A 6,000-nucleotide genomic window follows, 5' to 3' on the forward strand; every position below is an offset into this window, starting at 1 on the left:
TACGGGCATTATGAGTTCTTGGTGATGTCATTCGGATTGACAAATGCCCCAGCAGCTTTCATGGATTTGATGAACCGAGTGTTCAGGCCTTACTTGGATTCGTTCATGATAGTCTTCATTGATGATATTTTCATTTATTCCCGCAGCCGGGAGGAGCATGAGCAGCATCTGAGAGTGGTTCTTCAGACATTGAGAGATGGTCTGTTGTATGCTACGTTATCGAAGTTTGAGTTCTGGTTGAGTTCGGTTGCTTTCTTGGGTCATGTTGCTTCAACAGAGGGTATTCAGGTGGATCCAAAGAAGATAGAGGCAGTCAAGAACTGGCCTCGACCCATATCAGCTACAGAGATCCGGAGTTTCTTCGGGTTGGCAGGCTATTATCGTCGGTTTGTGGAGGGGTTTTCATCCATTGCAGCCCCAATGACCAGGTTGACCCAGAACAGTGCTTAGTTTAGATGGTCGGACGAGTACAAGGCGAGCTTTTAGAAGCTCAAGTCAGCTTTGACTACGGCGCCAGTGTTGGTTTTGCCCACAGGTTCAGGCCCATCTACAATTTATTGTGATGCATCTCGTGTTGGGCTTGGTGCGGTGTTGATGCAGAGTGGTAAGGTCATTTCTTATGCTTCGCGTTAGTTGAAGATTCATGAGAAAAACTATCCAGTCCATGATTTGGAGTTAGCAGCCATTGTTCACGGACTGAAGATTTGGAGGCATTATCTGTATGGCGTGGCATGTGAGGTGTTCACGGACCACAAGAGTTTGCAATACTTGTTCAAGAAGAAGGAGCTAAATTTGAGGTAGAGAAGGTGGTTGGAGCTGTTAAAAGACTATGATGTCACCATCTTATATCATCCAGGAAAGGCCAATGTGGTGGCCAATGCTTTGAGTAGGAAGTCAGCCAGTATGGGCAGTCTTGCATATATTCCGGTCGGTGAGAGATCGCTTGCTTTGGATGTTGAGGCTTTGGCCAATCAGTTTGTGAGGTTGAATATTTCTGAGCCCAGCCGGGTATTAGCTTGCACAGTTGCTCGCTCTTCTTTATTGGAGCGTATCCAAGATCGGCAGTATGATGATCCTCATTTGTGTGTCCTTAAAGACACGGTGCAGCACCGAGGTGCCAAGCAGGTTACATTAGGAGATGATGGAGCTTTGAGGCTGCAGGGTCGAGTTTGTGTGCAAAATGTGGATGGGCTCCGGGAGTTGATTTTAGAGAAGGCCCATAGTTCCCGGTACTCTATTCATCCGGGCGCCAAGATGTATCAGGATTTGCGGCCGCATTATTGGTGGAGGAGAATGAAGAAGGACATTGTTGCGTATGTGGCTCGGTGTTTGAATTGTCAGCAGGTTAAGTACGAGCATCAGAGACTTGGTGGTTTGTTCTAGAAGATTGAGATTCCTGAGTGGAAGTGGGAGCGTATCACTATGTACTTCGTTGTTGGACTCTCACGGACTCAGAGTGTTGGCCCAAGTTCAGGTGAAGTTTCGAAGAATGACACATGAACTTAGTCATGGACCAGGTCCATCATGTGAGATACACGTGAAGGAGAGTGAGATACATGTGAAGGAGATAAGTCTCAAGGATAAAGCAGGCAATATCTCCTGAACTGATCAAAAAGGTTGCATATTGGATGAGGAAAGAAAGTATCCTCATGGGAAGAGGACACAATCCGGATAAAGGATAGGGTTGGAGTTTTTATTGTTCTAGGACTCAAATTCGACAAAGGATCAGCAATTGAGTCTCAACAAAACTCTAATTACTAACTCATTAAATAATTGTGATTGTTCTCTTTTACAGGGATTGCACAAATGCAGAAGTGAAACTAAATTGAGAGCAAGAGAGCGAGGCAATTTTGCAAACAATTTATGTGAGATTCAAGTGTGTGTTCCTGAAGCTACTTGGACAAGATAGAAGAACCAATTCCATTGTGTTTATTCTTATTCTAGTTCAATTGTAGTAGGTGGTTTAAAGTTGTACCTTTCCAGCTTTCATAGAAGCAATTGTATTAGGTACTTTGAGTATTCAAGTTACATTTAACTTGAAAGTGTCGCAACAGTTAAGGCTGTGTGCCACACTGGGATTAGAGTTTAATCCTTAGGTTTACAAGAGTTTGTAAATGCTATTTTGGCTCAGTGATTTTAGTGGAAGTTTGGGAAAATCCTACTGAGTAGTAGGTCGTGGTTTTTTCACCTTTTGAGCCAAGTGTTTTCCACGTAAAAATCTCTGTGTTCTTTATTTTATGCACTCTTAATTCCGCAAACAGTAGTAGTAAGTACACCTAGAAGAACCAGGTTCTTTGTTACAACCCATATTCACATACGTTAGTTCATGCCATAAGGTCGTCGACGTAAATCCATGAAGAGATTATCTTTGAGATGATAAGAGATTAATCCTATTGGTCTTAAATGATACAAAGGTGTATAAGGGTGGTTAACAAGTATTAGAAGTTAAACGAATCAAGGATGTTGTCAGTCGTATTTTTGGGTAAATCTAGGGGTACTTAATACTCTCAAGAGGTCGTATTTTAAGGTATATGAATCATAAAATATCCGTATCATAGTCTTGAAGTCAAACGAGTTATGAAACAAAAGTCGACAAGAGTTGTTGCAACTTAAGTTCATAGTTTTACTTAAACTTTAGGTCAAATGTTATTAAGCTTTTCTCCCAATATACTTGGAATTACGAGATGATCTACCCACCAAATTGAAGATCTATGAGTCTAGTTTCCAATGCATTAAACCTTTTATCAATACGATATTGGAGTAGAGAGATATAGACATTTTTGTGAGACTGTACAAGCTGCTAGGTGACAAGTAGGTCGGTCACCTACTTGGTTAAATGATAGCCCAAAAAGAGGCAATTTCGGGTCAGACAAAGAGCCCATTAAAAGGCTTATGTTCTGAAATATATCCCTCATTATATTTCACAAATAACCAGACCTAAACCCCTGCAAACTTCCTCCCAAAAATTATCCACAAACCCTAATTGATTTTCCCTCTCTTTCAAGTTCAAATTGGGGGTAAACCCTAGAGTTTGAAGAACCAAGATAAGGGCTGAGTTATCCAACAAGTAAGGTGAGTTTACTGCTATCTTTCATACATTTATTCTGCTGTGAATTCATGGTAATTCGTTCTATACATGTAAGAACTCACGGGACGGTGATCGGAAGCCGTGAGTTCGAGTTATTCATTTGTAGCGGACTGTTTTGTGGACTGTTTTGTGTTGCTATTGGGCTACGTGTTTTACTACTGTTTTGTGGAGTTTTGGAGGAGGAAGGGTGTGGAGAAACACCATATAGACGTAGGGTTGTGGGCTGGTAGTTCTTCGTAACATTTCCGGGTCGTTTGACACGACTACGGCGGCCGTCGTATGTATGAAGTGATTTGGTTGTGCGTGGACTGTTTTGGGAGGCTCAATATGATTATTATTGATGTTGTTTGGGCTGTTTGGTGATTGTTTGGAATTGTGTGAAGTCATATATATAGGGGAGGTGCTGTCCGTTTCATCGTAAAATAGGTTGTGGTCGATACATAATAGTTATGACGCTTGAATGGTAACTATAGTATCGTTTCTCTTATTGTAGACTAAGGAGTCGTGAAAATTGCATAGCTTGAGATTGGGGCAGTATATACAAGGTATGTGAGGCTATCCCTTTCCTTCTTTTGCACGACTCCGATTGTACATAATGTAATGAACGAGCTTCCAAAGATACTCTACTCTTAGAAGCTAGCAGTACTTACATTGTTTCCCCTCTTATGGAACGATTGATGTTGATGTTGCTTCTCTTATTCTTATGTTATCAATGTTATTGGTACTTCCTGATTCTTATAAGGTTCATGGTGAAGAGTTAGTCCTAATAACGTGTACAGAGGATACCGACCTTACGTCACTCCGAAAGGTTTAGAACGTGAGTCCATGAGTCGAGCATGCATTATATATATGTATCTATTTTACTCTACCGAACCGCGCTATTGTCGGTCGGGTACGGCACCTATTGTGCAACCACTGATCAGTTGGGTTTTACCGAGCTCCACGTGGCCAGGTACATTTTTACCGAGCCTATTACGGCCGGGTACGATGTGATGATGATGATGCCCACAGAGGCGTATGTTTTAAAAGTGTATGTATATATACATATATATCGCGCATTTCATGTTAGTAGCCCTTAGAGGTACCCAGATATTACAGGTTGTTTATTCTCTATCCCTGCTTGCATTACTGTTCGTACTTATGGTTCCCTGCCTTACATACTCAGTACTTTATTCGTACTGACGTCTTTTTATTTGTGGACGCTACATGTCGTGCTGCAGGTCCTGATAGACAGGCAGGCGTAGCTCCCCCACCATAGTAGGCTGTCCAGTTCAGCGGTGATTGGCGAGATCCCTTCTTCGGACTTGCCGTNAAAAAAAGAGAGAAGATTGATTGGCGAGATCCCTTCTTCGGACTTGCCTATGGTTCTTGGTATGCATTTTGTTATAGATATTATGGATTTATGGGTATGTCGGGCCCTGTTCCGGCTATGTTGCAACACTTATGTTCTTTAGAGGCTCATAGACAGGTGTCGACTTCATGTATAGTTTGGTAGGCCTTGTCGGCTGGTTTTGTTGTATAGTCTCTCATAGGTGTTGTGGTAGCTCGTACCTTAATATATAGTTTCTTGATTGTCTAGTCATCCCATGTTATGTATGTTCATTGCATCAATAATTTATTTGTTGGTTGTCCATGACGCCATGTCTACCATTTATATTGATTTCGTCAAGCTCCTAAAAGATAAATAAGAAGGTTAGATAAATGTATGTTGGTACTCGGTAAGTATGGCCGGGTGCTAGTCATGGCCCTCCCGTTTGGGTCGTGACAAACTTGGTATCAGAGCAAGTCTGTCCTAGGGATTGTCTATGACCGTGTCTAGTAGAGTCTTGATTATGGATGTGTAGCGCGCCCACATTTAATAATCAGGGAGGCTGCAATGACATCTAGGGTTGTTACCCTTCTTCCTGAATCTAGATCATGCGTAGAATTGAGTTGTAAGTGTTCATCTTTAATATTCACCTTGTTTTCCTTCAGCGATGCTTCGACTAGGAAGCAAACAATTAGTAGACGGCTTGATACAGCTGCGGGAGAGGGTACCAGTCAGGTGCCCCAACCAGAGCGGGCCAAAGTGAGGCCTGCAGAGTGAGATGCCGTCTCATACCTCATCTACTCCGTCTCCTCCAGAGGATATTAGGAGGAACCCAGCACCTCCAGTTCCTCCGTCTGGCACTACAGACCAGGATATGCGGAGTGCTTTGCAGTTATTGACTAGCTTGGTAGCTGCTCAGGCTCAGAGGCAGAATAAGGTGCTGCTGATAAACCAGTTAGTACGAGAGTTCGTGATTTTATTAATTTAGACCCTGCCTGTGTTTACCGGATCAGATCTGAAGGAGGACCGCAGACTTTTATTGATCAGGTTCATCGTACACTGCGGGTTATGCATACTAGTGATACAGAGGCAAGTAGAGGTTGGCTTCTTATCGCTACGGGGATTTAGCGGTTCTCTGGTATGATAGTTGGGAGAGATCCAGGGGTCCGAACGCTCCTCAGCTGTGTGGAAGGAATTTTCTGAGGCTTTCTTTTCGTCACTACTTGCCAGTTGAGATACGACGAGCTAGAGCTGATAAGTTCTTGAACCTTAGACAAGGTAATATGAGTGTGCGAGAGTATAGTATGCAGTTTGATTCTTTAGCAGGTATGCTCCCCATATAGTAGCAGAGATGAGTGATAGGGTGCATCTGTTCGTGAACGGGTTGGGACCACATCTGATAAATTGAGTGCACGACAGCGTCCTTGGTGGAGGGCATGGATATTTCCCGTATTCAGGCTTATGCCCAGACCCTAGAGGATCGTAAGCGCCAGCAAAGGGCAGATAGGGAGCAGGATAGGGCCAGCATAAGCGGGCAGGATTTGGTAAGGTATTCTGATGACTTCAGAGGCAATGTCAGGCCCCCGTCTTCGAGGAGTTCGCG

Source organism: Nicotiana attenuata, unplaced genomic scaffold (genome assembly GCF_001879085.1).
Source record: "Nicotiana attenuata strain UT unplaced genomic scaffold, NIATTr2, whole genome shotgun sequence".
NCBI classification, from domain to species: Eukaryota; Viridiplantae; Streptophyta; class Magnoliopsida; order Solanales; family Solanaceae; genus Nicotiana; species Nicotiana attenuata.